The sequence below is a fragment of the Benincasa hispida genome, unplaced genomic scaffold (assembly GCF_027475165.1).
Source record: "Benincasa hispida cultivar pf3 unplaced genomic scaffold, pf3_genome.v1.1 HicScf759, whole genome shotgun sequence".
NCBI lineage: Eukaryota > Viridiplantae > Streptophyta > Magnoliopsida > Cucurbitales > Cucurbitaceae > Benincasa > Benincasa hispida.
The window spans coordinates 8,855-24,150 of NW_028326887.1; the positions used below are offsets into that span (position 1 = coordinate 8,855).

At 43.4% G+C, this 15,296-nt stretch overlaps 1 non-coding gene and 1 pseudogene across 1 annotated transcript; one reads left to right on the forward strand and one right to left on the reverse strand.

Annotated features, from left to right (window-relative positions):
• Window positions 1-10,061: 10,061 nt before the first annotated feature.
• Window positions 10,062-13,422, reverse strand: LOC150029959 (uncharacterized; annotated as a pseudogene).
• Window positions 13,423-14,323: 901 nt separating this feature from the next.
• Window positions 14,324-14,426, forward strand: LOC120080621 (small nucleolar RNA R71). The gene has a single exon (XR_005482575.1). It is a non-coding gene; the product is annotated as a small nucleolar RNA R71 (small nucleolar RNA).
• The last annotated feature ends 870 nt before the right edge of the window (window positions 14,427-15,296 follow it).

Genomic DNA, 15,296 nt, shown 5'->3' on the forward strand with positions numbered 1-15,296 from the left:
TTCACCAGCATCGGTTTGAGGTTGAGCGGAAGGGCCTGCTCCCAAACGGTGTAGGTTGTCAACATGCGGTGATGGAGGTGAAAAGTGAGGTGGAGATGAATGATGGGGGGATGCTGCTAGAGATGCGGGGTTGGAATCAGGAGCAAGGAGGAGGTTTTTGAATTGTTCGGGATGAGGGGAAAGGGGTTCGACTGGAGGGCTTGGCGAACGAATGATTAAAGGCAAAGGGTCCAAGGGTAATTGGTTTTGCTTTTGCGGTGAACATTCTTGGACTATTTCCTTTCCTTTATCATTGCGGCCTACTTTTTTGGTTTGGGTGGTTGGGGCGCATTCAGGTCGATGAGAGGCCTTTTTATTGCAAGCTCGAGGCAATGTGGTGAGTCCTTGAGAAGCATTCCCAGGACCTTCGTGTGGATAATGCCGTGAACTTCAGGCATGGGCTCTTCATCAATGCCTATGCCCACAGAGAGGCACAGGCTCGAAATCGTCCACGAGAAGAAGTATTAACCTCTCATGCGGCTAACAAAACCTCAGATCTGCTTCGCAATGAGCTGGCTCACATCATCGAAATGTCGCGTGCCATGCAGTATACAGCCATGACTCGATCCCTTGAAATTTTTTTGTCATGCGTTGTTGGGATGAGTCGCCGTTTCACCAAATATACCCAAAGTCGCGCCTCTGGGAGCAACTTGTTGGAGGCGAGGGTCCTAATCCCTGTTAATGATACCGACCACTTGGTGCTCGATTGTGTTAATACTTTCAGCACATCCTCCATGTGTTCTTCTTCAGGATCATCAATTAACTTGTTACCCGGTGCTTTCGGGAGGTTCTTCAACTTGTAGAGCTCATTGATGTCCTTTGCGCTGAACAACCCTACCCTCCCTTATATGATCACCGCATCTTCGGTGTCAAGGAGCTGGCCGTGACAGAAGACCCTCACTACTGCAGGAATAATGATGGATGGACATTGGTAGAAAGTTTCCCACCCATGTTCCACCACAATGCTCGTGATAAGATCCAGTAGTGGCGTCGATGCAGGGAAGAAGCCCATCTTCATCATCAGATCATCATTTTCTTTCTTAGTTGTTGGACGCCTCCTGGTCGATGCAAGCTCGCTGCTCTCAACTTTAGCTTTGCCCTTTTCTTGAGCAGACGCAAGGTGGGATTTTTGTTTTTGTTTGCATTCTCTTACCTTGCGTTGCTCTTCTTATTCCCTTTTCCAGTCTTCCACTTCTTTTCTTTTCCTCTCTCTGACGCGCTGCACATTTGCTTTGCGTCGTTTTTCCTTCTCTTCCTTCTCCTTCTTTTCTTTTTCTTCTTCTTTTCTCATTTCTCTTTCAAACTGCTCTAAAGCAAGCAAAATACGTTGCTCATCCTCGAGCCTTCTTCTTTCTTCTTCTGTCGCTCTTGCGTTGTCACGGCGGATGTTCTCATCGTGAAGTTTCCTGGCCAGATCGCCTGATGCAATGATTTGACGCGCACATGACATCTTTTCTTGCTTCTCCTCTGCTTCTCTTTTTCTTCTATCCTTCTCCTCTGCTATGCATTGAAAGAATAATGGGTCACTTGTTGACCCCTGCGGCGCATTCTCCTTGCGACGCCACATAAAAGGGGTGATGTCTGAATCTTCTCTATCTTCAGACACAACCAATCTGTTATGTGGTGATGAAACTGGTGGTTGCACTGATGCTCTAACTTGCATTGACATTCCCTCTTCCAACCTTGCAGTGGTTGATTCTCTGTCAAAATTTGGGCTTGCCGCCCTCTTCCTTTTCTCCTCCTTCTTCAGGCGCTTCTCTTCTCGCCTGCGCTGTTTCTTTTCACTCTTCTTCTTTTCTTTTTTCTCCTTTTTCAATCGGGTAACTTCATCTCCTTCTACCCGTTTTTCTTTACTTTTTCTCTTCTTCTTCCCTTCCGTCGGCCCTGACTGCTTCTTTGCCCCTACAACCTCCAAAATGGCCCTGATGGGTCTCTCATTGGAGTCTGTTGGAATAGTCTCCTTAGGATCCGCAATGGCCAGGGCCATTCTCCGCAAAGCTTCCGCCAACTCTTCCTCTAAAGGCAGGGGATGGTTTACAACTCCAGCTTCCCGTAACCCTACATCTCGTTCTAAGTTGCTCAAAATGCTCCCAAATACCTCCTTGTCATCCCTTCGCTTTAGTTCGCTTTCAGTCGAAGGTACCGAGAGTGCCACCTCAGGTCTAGTTGCAGGGGCACTCTTCATGCTCCGCCTTTCTCGGTTGGTGGGTGGTTTGGCTATAAAGGTCTTTCACCAAGGTTTTTCGACGATTCTTGAGGAAGGCTTAGGCTGGGCAGCGAGGCAGCGGCTAGCAGTAAGGTAAGCTGCTTCCCATGCGGTGACGGGGGCTTGGGAAGGCGATGATGGCTGGGAGGATGAGTGTGAGGATTGATCGGCCATTTTCTTGGTTAAGTGAAAGAGTTAGGAAAATTTTTTGCCTGAGGAAGGAAATCGGAAGAGTATGGTATGTAAAGAATTGCTTAGGGTTTCTTTCGAAAGGGATGCAAATGAACTCCTCGGATGAAGGAGATGTGATTTATAGGTTGGGCCTTGATGGGCCCAATGCAATCGCTGCGTGGCAGGCCTCGGTATTCCAAAAAGCCTGCCGCCGCACCCCTCTCATTATGATTTAGTAGAAAGGATGTCCTTTTGTCTGCTAAGTCATAATTTCCTTGGAAGCTGAAGCGATTCGACTCTCCTCTCGCGAAGATTTTATCATTTTTTTTCATTTATCTTTAATCAGACGAGCGCAATGTTAATTATTAACACAATGCATCTGTTACGGCAAATGCATATTTGCCGAGGACGGGCACAACGTGTGCATTAGCGCAACATACCCCTCAACGCAACGCATTTCTAGAGGATGGGTGCACTGTATTTCTACCAGCGCAACACTACCTTCGACATAGTGCATTTTTGCTGAGGACGGGTGCATGTACATAGGCGCGCAATACATCTATCAACGCAATTCTTTTGTGGAAGACGGGCGCAAAATGTATCTCTCATCGCAAGATACACCCGCCGTCGCAATACATACCGGGTGTTATTAAAGTTTATTATTATTTTTTTGTTTCATCAAAATCGCAATGCTTATCCCAAAACCAGATTGATAATATGTTGTGGTGTTCATTTTTTTTTTTTTTTTAATATTCATTCACAGAAGTTAGGATCAACGCAAACTAAGGCGAGAAAGGAAATACATTCTACTAGGCATAAAATTAAACTAACGCACGCTGGATTTGAAATAAAAATAAATTCAAGTAAGCAGTAAGACTACTTTAAGAAAGCATTAACAAAGCAATAAACTAATTTACGAAAGCATTAAAGAAAACGGTAGAGATAGATATTAGGGATGCTGATTGAGAAAAAATTCTTCAAGGTTACCACAATCCGCATCCCCGCAGGCGGTCAATCTTGCCTGCACAATGTCACTACTGACATTGCTTCTTCCCATGAGATCTTGGGGCTTCTGAATTACTGGGCAGCGTTCCCCGTGTTCTATTTCGAAGCTCGGCTACCAGTTTCCCTACTTGGACCTCCAAATTCCTGGTGGAAGATGCTTGCGATTGCATAACCGCATCATTTTTCTCGATGTACTGCTTCAGTAGAGCTTCCAAGGATGATGAATTTGTAGAGGTGTTTGATGTGGAAGGTTGGTTGTGCAATTGCCTTTGGTGGTGACTCTGATTCAGACCTTGATGAAAAGTCAGAGGATTTCCTCGATTCCCAGAGTTGTTATGTGAATTCCTCTAGCCTCCCTAGTCATTGTTACCTCCCCAAATGAAATTGGGGTGATTCTGCCAACCCAGGTTGTATGTGTTGCTATACGGGTTATTCTGAATGGAGTACAGGCACATTTGTGCTGAATGACCCCCTCTGCATTGTGCATAGCTGATCGCTGCCACTTGTGCCAGTGCATTGGCTTGCGCTGCACCCTGGGAGAGGGTACCCTGATTAATTGCCATCGTCTGGAGGAGAGAGGTCACTGCGGCCATTTGTGTGGCCAATGTTGTCATTGTATCAGCTGGTACAATGGCATTTTCTACTCTTCTTCTCTCTGGTCTTCTTCCTCCGTACCCGTCGTCTACTCAGTTATCAATGTTTCGTGAAATGCGATCCAAGATGACTGTTCGTTGCTATCGTGAGATGCTCTAGGAATGTACTGTATAAAATAAATTGGAGAAATAAGTTCTAATTATAAGTGATGTGTTTATGCTTTGATGCGTTTAAGTAATTGTAACGCATTGGGGCGTTAGTTATATGCACAGAACGCACACAACTCCTAATAATGACGTTCAAGTTTTCCTAAACTAGACCCAAGTATAAATCTAATTTAGGTTCTTGATAAGTCCAGGGTCGATCTCAGGGATTCAGTTAACCAAACGCAGACCTTGCGTTGTATCTATTGTAGGGGTTTTCCAAAATGAATATGAGAGATGTATTATTTACACTAACTTGTTGTGTCTGTGCAAGAAGATACAAAAGAGTGGAGTGGTAAATGATGGGTCATGCGAAAATGGAATTTGAGGTAGGAGGACACGTCGGTCTAAGATGAATGTACACAACTAAGATGTGATGTGGATGAGATGGGATGATTTGCTTATTTGTTTGTTTATGCGTTAGACCTTATTCAACATTTCTCAATGCGAATAACATACAAAGCCTATCTCTAGGATGCATGCATCTAACACAGAATGCAGGAAACACCAATAAGTCTATCTCTAGCTGTACTAGGCGTTCTACTTGATGCGGCTTAGTTATTCCTTCGAACAATCTAAGTTAAGAATGCTTTTACCAAGTTGTCAAGTTAGCTTGAGCGTTAGAATGAAGTTGTGCATAAAGTATTAATGCATTCAACATAAACAAGAAATAAACAATAGCAAGTATGAGGGATCAAATATATGAATTTTATAAAGAAACAAGGAGTCTTTACAAAAGCAATATTCAATCGAATGGAATGGAAGCAATAAATAAGAAGGAAACTAGTCAAGCCAAAGAATACAATCTCTTGTAGTTCTTTGGCTCAATCTCGTTGTGTACAATCACTTGTATAGGAAATGGACGGAGTGTCTTTCTCAAGAGTGGCGTCCTCCGCTCCCTAACCGATGGTGGTGGTGGTTCTCAACCCTTTTGATCGTCTCAACTCCATGGCACAACTTCTACAGAATTAAGACTATAACTATAATTTACAGAGAGTAACGATCTTGATGATTTTCAAACTGTTTTACTCTGGAGGGACTTCATCTATTTATAGGCGTTGGTCACGTCCACTTGGTGAATGGGCAGCATTAAAGTCCATGCTCTGGTCAGCATTAAAGTCCATGCCTTGGTTAGCCACCTAACTCTCGAAAGCCTTTTCAAACACCGCCTGCTACTTGGAAGCTTTTCAGACGCCGCGTGCTACAGGTGCCCATATTTGCAAGTGTTGATGTGACACAATCAGCCTGGAGCAATGAATCTTCTCTACATTGAACTCCCTCCAACGCATGGCCCATGCGTTAGAGCATTTCTTGCGACACTTGTCTAATGCGTTAATGTTAATCCTTGCGTTGAAATCCTACAATACAGTGCGTTAGTGCCGCGATATTTAGTAATAAAACTTCTTTTGCATGAGTTTGCTGATGTTTGAATAAATCCATGCATTTCTACTAAAAATGAGGAGAGTTTATCATTAAAAACCTTAGTTGTTCCAACTTAAGAGCAAGAATAACTTGTATTTCTACAAGTTATCACCACCCCCAAATTTGAACAATGCTTGTCCTCAAGCATTCCAAAATAATTCTTTTTTATCTCCTTTTTCTTAAGTGTACAGAGTTCGCCTCTCATCATATTCAGTTATAAGCTTAAGATAAGAATTTCGAAAATATAACTCAGATTGACTCTTTTCTTAAAGGGACTAATGTTTAATTTCAGGTGCAGCAGGCCTTTTATCACAAATCCTTTCATTTCTCAAAACATTCCCATTTTTTTCTAAACTAGCAATGCGTTAGATGTTCTTTGTAAAATAAATGCTGGATAAAAAGAAAAAGATTATGAACTTACTTACCCATGCGTTGTTCCAGGTATCCCACTTTCGTTTTGGCTTGCCCCCACGGGTGTGATGCGAGCATCCAACTACGTGTGAGAACCCTTCACAACTAAACTCATATCTAATATCAGTGCATTTCAAGATATAATCTTTTTCATACTAGATAGAGGAGTTATATGGGACGCATTGGTCTAGGAGACTTAACTTCGTTTTGGATTTCCCCCACGGGTGTCATGCGAGCATCCAACTACAGCTAAGTGCCTATTCCAACTAAACTCATGCCATTTAAGGTTTTTTTTTTTTAAGTAATGACAGAGGAGTTGCGTTTAACATTCTTCTTATTTGTTCCCTTTTCTTTATGATGTATTCGTTTGATGCGTCTTAACTCGGATTTTCCTCATCCCCAAATTTGGAGATGAGCTATACTCATCCCAAATTTGGAAACGAGCTAAATCCTCATTGCTAAAAGAGAAACAAAATTTCAAAAGGCTTTGAGAATCTGAAAGGAGTTTAAGACTTAAAGCTTGCACGCGTTAAAAGGTAAACTTAATCTTTTTAGAGAAGTTCAAGCCTTGTTGATTTTCCTAATGCCTACTCTATGCTTATAGATTTCATATAGTTGATACCATTGAGGTTAGGCCAAGAACAAGACTTAGAAATATCCAAAGAACAAAAATCAAGCATGCTAAGTTCAAACGCACGGAGCAAAATGATAAGAAATTTCTCATTCATCTTCATAATTTCACATGAATTAAACAAAAAAGTCAAGTAGATGCAAAAGAACAATTAAATCAAAATACAGAAAAAAATAACCCAACACCCCAAAACTCTATTGTGTAGCGCTTCGTCTCGGCATTCTTCCTCAAGGTTTTCATCCATGAAGCGTAAGGGGTTTCTAAGATGAGCAGGTAGTGGAGGCAAAGCAAACATTCCAACCAAGATCTTATTGATGTATTGCATTGTGTAAACAAATTGGTCTTGCATCCGTCTTGTTTGTTCCCTTAAATAATCTCTTAGTACCTGATTCTGCTGTTGGAGACCTTCGATAGACGCGGCCAACGGTCTGAGCTAATCACTGATAAATGTTGTTGGTTCATTTCTTCCAACTGGGTCTTTAAAATTTGCTTCGTTGCTTGACCCTAGCCCAGTTGGCTCAAAAATTATTGGAGGAGGCACGAAGTTGGGAATTGGACTTGGTTGGGGCAAAGGAAGAGAATAAGGGATGTCCTGATCCATAAGAGTTGGTTCTTGGTACGTTTGATTAGGACTCCCTTCTGGCGGGGCCAATGGTGAGTCATGGGAAGTAAAATCAAGGGCTAGTTGCGCTTCTTCAGCCGAGAATTCAGGCTCAGCTTCATGTTCTTCATGCTCTGAAGCTTCATTGCTATGTTCAACAATTAGGACGCGTCTTCTTTTAGGGGTGCGTTTTGATGATCCAGGCTTGGGTGCCACTTCTTTGGCAGGTAAGGCAGGTTGATGTGGTGAACCACGAAGTAGACGCCTTACTAACTTTATGTCTATCAAGCCATCGACATCTTCATGATCATCCCCCAGAGGGTTGCCCCCGCGTTCGCACAATGCACAGATCAGCCATGGAAAGTAGAGTTGCCTTTGTGGCTTAGTCTTGATGGCTTTAATCTGATCCCTTATAATTCTTCCAATGTCCAGAGGGATGCACTACATAACGCAATAAGTAGCCAGGACGCATTCCTTTGATAATGTCTCATCATGCATTGTAGGCATGATGCTCCGTTTGATCAAGTAATACCACAGATTCGCATATAGAGTTAAATTCCTGGAAGCCAACATTTTTGCTCCATTTCTCGATGTTTGCCGTTTGCTTTTAGGCTTGGCTACTGTCCTTAATGCATCTTCTAATTAACTTGACGTAGGCTGCTCCAAGATGCGATTTCCTTCCGCGTCTGGGTTACTGTCAATGTTGAAAACTTCGTTTATTCTGTCAGCTGAGAAGCGCACTAACACCCTATCAACAAAAGCTGTGTTTTTCTCCATATCGAACTCACTATTGTAGAACATGCGGACAAGGTTAGTCCAGATACGGGTGTGCCCAATGCAGAATTGATCCCATCCCAACGCGTTTATTGTCTCAGTTATGTAAATCGGCAGTGGGTGGCGTTCGAGGAAGAAACCCTTCTCTACGAGTATGTCATTAAACTAACGCTTTCTTCCCGAAGTCTTCTTAGGTAACGCGTCGGTTATCTTGCGTTTTCCCGCCGCATACTCTTTTGTTTCCCTTGCCAATTCTCTCAGTTCATTCTCCAATTCCCTTTGGAGATCAGTCTTCCTTCGCCCTTGCCTTGCGGGCTGTTAATTTTCCAATTCTTGCTTTAATGCATCGTGCCTTAAGCCGTTTTCATGCGTTGCACCCTCAGGTCCAGATGCAGACTGCTCATCTTCTTCTTCCTCCAATATCAATCTTCTTTTTCTCGTTACTCTTTTTTATTTTAAAGGCTCTTCATTCGCGTCGGATGAGCGTGGTTGAGACGCGTTAGGGCCAATTCTCCCTTCTCTATTTTCTTCTTCCCTTTCTCCTTCTTCTTCTAGTTCCTCTTCAAGCATCATCGCATACCGCTCCGCTTCGTCTAACTCAAGTGATGCGTTCGGTGGGTCTAAACACATCATCTGTTCTTCCTCTTGGCTTTGATTGAGGGATGCCAAGATTACACCAAAGACCTTTTGTTCGTCGAGTCAAGCCAGCTCTGCCAACTCTTCAAGATTGCGCTCTGACATAGGACTGTCAGAGGGTGGTATGGGTAGAGTGAATGGAGGGGTGCCCACTAGGGTGTGAGGCGTCCTAGGGGATGATATGAGGATGGGCAAATTAGGTGGTTGGCTCGACGCGTCCAATTCCACGGGATAGATGGTGGCCAAGGTTTCGATAGAAAGTAGAGGTGGTAGAAGCACTACTGGTGACGGTGCGTTGTGGGCATAGGCCGGGAGTGGATTGTGAGTTTCACCCACCATAATGATGTTAGGGATAATTTGTGGTAGGGCAGGCTTGGTGTAGGGTTTAGATCGTAGATGACGGACGCGTCCTTGGTTTTGCAGGTGTCTTGGCCTTATGCTTGGGGGCAATTCTGGGTTTTGGTTGAGGAGTTCTAAGTTTAGGTTAAGGGTTTTTGGCCGGAGGGGTAACGGTGGTTTTGGAGGCTTTGGACGGGAGTTTCGTGGGGGCTGAGGAAGGTTTCGAAGCGGACAGCCGTTGGGAAGAGGCAGCTCCACCGTGTGTGGGTTTGGTTTGGGCGAGGGCTTTGGTGGTTTTCCTAGGGCTTGAGGGGGGTGAAATCGACACAGAGGCAGAGGAGTAAGAGCTTATCGGAGAGTCGTTCCCAAAGCTAACGCTCTAATTTTGGCTATCTGAAGCAGACGACATGGTGGTTAGAGAATCTCAAGCAATGCAAGCGAGGGAGACGGAGGGTTCGGTTTTCCTTTTTTTTTCTTTTTGTTTCAGATGGTTCGAGAGCGAAATGAAGAAGATGAAGAAGAAGAACTTGAATCGTTGGGCCTTTTTATAGGAAGAGAGATGGTAATGGTTGGCGTCAGACGGCGCCTGACGTCTGTAACAAATGTGAAGTTAAAGTGTCGTCTAGGTTATCTAAATACTCGAGTGTTTTTGTGTTCTCGAGACGCGTCCCTTCAACTGGGCCATGCGTTAGACTTGCATCTAACGCGTTCGTTGTTCCAAATTCGATCATACACAACTTTTTTAAAAAAAACAAACAAGTTTCCAACTTTTGTAAAAGTTAAAACAAAGACAATCAATCTAAAAATATCCAAATTCAAACGCATCATAAAATACAAAATGCAAAAAAAAAAAGACAAGGGTGGGCGAAGCGTCCCTGGAATATATGGCGTTGCAAACGCAGGAACACTTCGACGCAGGCCTCAACTGGCTTCGCGTAGTGCGAGAGATGACTTCTGGCGTTCCAGTCCATCTTTAAAGTAAGGCTTTACTCTTTGGCCGTTTACCTTGAATGTGTTGGTGCCATCTTCTCATGTTATTTCTACAGCTCCATATGGGAAGATTGCTTTAATGATAAAAGGTCCTGACCACCTGGATTTTAGCTTTCCTAGAAACAAACGCAAACGTGAATTGAATAATAAAACTTTTTGACCGACAACAAGTTCTTTCTTACTGATGCGTTGATCATGCCAACGCTTTATCTTTTCCTTGTACAGCTTGTTGTTTTCGTAGAGTTCAATCACCACTCCTTGAGCTCGTTAAGCTGAAGTTTGCGTTGAACGCCCGCGGCCTACAAGTTCATGTTCAACTTCTTAACTGCCCAAAACGCCTTGTGCTCCAACTCTACAGGTAAATGACAGGCTTTTCCAAATACAAAAGAGTATGGAGACATACCTATAGGAGTTTTGTAAGCAGTCCTGTAGGCCCAGAGCGCCTCATCCAGCCTCTGTGCCCAATCCTTCCGCATTGCATTGACGACTTTCTCCAAGATGGACTTGATTTCTCGATTTGATACTTTCGTTTGACCGTTTGTTTGTGGGTGGTAGGTAGTGGCAATCTTGTGCCTAACATTATATTTCGTAATTAATTTGGAAATGATGCGATTAATAAAGTGCATACCTTCGTCGCTTATCAGGGCTTTCGACGTTCCATAGTGTGTAAAGATATTCCTGGTAAGAAACTTAGATACAGTAGACGTATCATTCCTGGCACAGGCCACTGCTTCTACCCACTTAGATACATAAACTATTGCAAGCGAGATGTACTATTGGCCACAAGATAGGGGAAAAGGTCCCATAAAATCTATGCCCCAAACATCAAACAACTCAACTTCGAGAATATTGTTCAAGGGAATTGCGTACCTTGAAGAAATATTCTCGGTGCGTTGACAGGGGTCACATTTTCGAACAAACTCCCTTGCGTCTTTAAAGAGGGTGGGCTAAAATATCCGCTTTGAAGGACCTTCGCTGCGGTTCTTTGCCCACCGAAATTCCCTCCGTAGGGAGAGTCATGACACTCGGCTAAGATGCGTTGTATTTCCTCCCCCGGAACGCATCGACATAATATGGAGTCAGGGCCTTGTTTATATAGAAACGATTCATCCCAAAAATAAAACTTGTTGTCATGAATTAACTGTTTCTTCTGCTGAGATTTGAAGTTCCTAGGGAATTGCTTGGTGGTTAAATAGTTGACTATGTCCGCATACCAAGGTTCTCTGCCTTCAACTCTAAACATGCTTTCATCAGAAACAGCGTCCTTGATTTCACTTTCTTGGGCTTGCATTTCTTGATTCTCTAGCCTGGACAAGTGGTCAGCCACCTGATTTTCGGTTCCCTTTCTGTCGTGGATATCGATATCAAACTCCTGTAGCAGCAGCACCCACCTTATCTACCTTGGTTTTGCGTCCTTTTTGCTCAACAGGAATTTTATGGCTGAGTGATCGGTGTATATGGTGGCTGACACACCAACTAAGTAAGATCGAAACTTTTCAATACCAAACACTATAACCAACATTTCCTTTTCAGTAGTGGTATAGTGTTCCTGAGAGTCACTTAATGTTTTGGACGCGTAGGAGATGGGATGTATCAAGTTACCCTTCTTCTGCCCTAACATTATTCCTACTGCTACTTCACTCACGTCAAACATAAGAATAAAGCGCTGCGTCCAGTCTGGTGCTATCAGTACTGGGGCTGTCGTCAATGCATACTTTAAAGTTTCAAATGCGTCAGTGCAATCTTCATTAAAGTCATAGGCCGGTTCGCCTCTAGTAATGTGCTCAGAGGTTGCGCAATCTGAGAGAATCCTCTAACGAACCGTCTATAGAAGCCAGCATGCCCTAGAAAACTTCGTAAAGTTTTAACATTTGCTAGTGGTGGAAGTTTTGCAATGACATCTATTTTGGCTTTATCTACTTCCAAGCCAGCCTTAGATACTTTGTAACCTAAGACAATTCCTTCAATTACCATGAAGTGACATTTCTCCTAATTAAACACCAAGTTTGTCTCCTTGTATCGAGCTAGGACGGCCTCCAAATTATCTAGACATGACTGGAATGAGTCTCCAAAGACTGAAAAATCGTCCATGAAGACTTCAACGGTCTTTTCTAGGAAGTCAGAGAAGATGGCCATCATACATCGTTGAAATGTCCTTGGTGCATTACACAACCCAAAGGGCATGCGTCTAAATGCAAATGTTCCAAAGGGACAAGTAAATGTAGTCTTCTCCTGATCTTCCGGATCTATCAGAATCTGGTTGTAACCAGAATAACCATCAAGAAATCAAGAAAATTCTTTACCTGCAAGTCTGTCAAGCATAAGATAGACTTATCCCACGGATATTCGTAAGCATCCAGCCTATTGCATGCTTGTACTTTTTCAGCATCTGCAAGAGAGATTTCTCATTAGGCTCTGTAAGATTTGCAGAAATGATCACAGGTAAAGTGTTATTGGTTCCAAGGAATGCATATTTTAAGTGTCCAGGTAACTGTTTCAACTCGAGTTCTGTTGGTTCTTCAAGTGATGGACGCGTTGGTTTTTTCCGCCGCTCGCTCAGACTTGGCGGCTCTGATTCCTTCAAGCTCTCCTCCAACACGAGGACATCACATGCATGAGTCTCTTCTTCAGGCAACTCAATGCTGTTTATTTGACATTCTTCACTGTCTGGGAACTTTAATGCATTGAGCACATTAAACTTCACCTCTTCATTGTCCACGCGCATAGTCAATTCACCTTTATGCACGTCAATTAAAACTTTCCCGGTAGCTAAGAAGGGGCGTCCAAGGATAATTGGCACCTCCCTATCTGCTTCATAGTCCAAGATAATAAAGTCTACTGGTAATATGAGATTGTCAACCTTCACTAAAACGTCTTCAATCATCCCTTCTAGGTACTTAATTGTTCTGTCAGCGAGCTGAAGGGTGACAGAAGTAGGTTGTGCTTCGCCAATCCCCAATTTCTTAAAAATTGAAAGTGGCAAGAGATTAATGCTGGCTCCTAGATTGCACAACGCATGACCCACATCCAATCCTCCTATTGAACAAGGAAATGTGAAGCTCCCAGGGTCCTTCTGCTTCTTTGGTAGATTGTTGCTTACTAACGCGTTACATTCCTGCGTTAGTGCTATCACTTCCTTCTCACTGAATTTTCTCTTCTTCATCAAAATGTCCTTCAGAAATTTTATATATGTTGGCATCTGCTCCAAAGGCTCTATAAGTGGAATGTTGATGTGCAGCTGCTTTAGGAGCTCAAGAAAGCGCTTGAATTGATGTTCATCATTCTTCTTCATCAGATGCCTAGGGAATGGTGCATTCAGCGGCACCTCAGGCTTTCCCGCGCTAGACGTATTGGTTTCTGAATGGCTTGTAGTCTCGGGCGTTCTTTCTTCCTGATCCATTGAACATGTAATGCGTTCTTTCAAAGGACTGTTGTTTCTTGGATTCATTCTTCTTTCTTCAAGAGCTCTTCCACTTCGCAATGTCACCGCGTGACATTGCTCCTTCCCATTATTGTTCCCAGGTGTTTCGGTATTGCTAGGTAGAACTCCAGGTTGCCTGTTTTTCAACTCGCTTCCTATCTGCCCTACCTGGATCTCCAGGTTTCTGATCGATGACGCTTGGTTTTTCAGCAACGCGTCGTTCTGGGCTATGTACTCCTTCAATAGGTTCTCAAGTGAAGATCCTGAGCTTGATGCCTGTCCTCCTTTATTGAAGGGGTGTTGATGTTGCTGATGCGTTTATTGAAATGCAAGCGACGGTCCTTTCCTTTGCTGATGGTTCGCCCCTGGGTGGTGCGCCTGCTGATTTCCTCCTATCCAAGAAAAATTCGGATGGTTTCTCCATCCAAGGTTATATGTATTAAAGAATGGGTTGTTTTTTATGAAGCATTCTGACTGAGGGTTTTGTGGACATTCAGCATAGGAGTGAGGATCTCCGCAGCCCATACAGCTGACCGTGGGCTGCCCAAACGCCTCTACCTGATTCACCTTCTACTGATTTGATGCGTTTCCCAACGTTATGTTCTGCAAAATGATGGTCATCGTAGCCACTTGAGCAAAAAGTGTGGCTATTGCGTTGGCATCAACAGAATTAACATTCTGAGATTTCCTTCTGTTGTCATTTCTTCCATCATATGTATCATCCACCCATTCCATATTGTGTTTAGCAATGCAATCTAGTATCTCTTTAGCCTCAGTATAGGATTTGTCCATAAGTCCACCAGCTGCTGCTGTGTCTGCTGCCATCTGTGATGCTCTATTCAGTACTCCATAAAATGTCTCCATTTGGATAGTCAGTGGTAGTCCATGGTTTGGGCAATTTTTTACTAAGCCCTTAGAATGCTCCCATGTGGCACTTAAGGTCTCAGTATCTTCTTGTTCAAAGTTCATAATCTCTTGATGCCTCCTCGCGTTGGTGGTAGGTGGGAAGTATTTTTGCATAAATTTTTCCACCAACTTCTCCCAGGTGGTGGTTTCACAAGGCTCCAGTGAACTCACCCATTGTTTTGCGTCATCACGCAAAGAATAGGGAAACAAGGACAGCCTGATTGCCTCTGGGGTGATTCCAGGAATCATAAATGAATTACATGGGAAACTCTTCATATGGGCGTGAGGATCTTCACCACGACCACCCCCAAATTGTCCAGCAGTCTAGAGCATTTAGAGCATAACAGATTTCATTTCGAACCTGGTTCCATCTGGCGTTGGGTATATGATTCCTGGAGAGAAATCATACAGTACAGGGGACGTGTATTCACTCATGGGACGCGTGCTGCTATTCGCCATCAGGATCAGATTCTATGTAGCATGAGTTAGTTGTTGATTTGGTTGTTCTTCCTTCATTGCTAGTCGCTTATTCTGTTTTCTGAGAAATTTCTGCCTTAACCTTCAACGACGGTTGGACCGGTTCCTACGTCGGAAGGTCTTTTCAATCTCGGGGTCGTATCTGAATTCAGGAGTGCTCTCCCTGCTCATAAATGTTCACAAGCTTAGGTGTAGCTTGTAATACTCCCTCGACAGAAGTGTTCCTACAACAGATACAAACGAAATTTCTGGTTAGTTCTTGTTTCTGAATCCCCGACAACGGCGCCAAAAACTTGTTCGTTGCTATCGTGAGATGCTCTAGGAGTGTAGTGTATAAAATAAATTGGAGAAATAAGTTCTAATTATAAGTGATGCATTTATGCTTTGATGCGTTTAAGTAATTGTAACACGTTGGGGCGTTAGTTATATGCACAAAACGCACACAACTCCTAATAATGACGTTCAAGTTT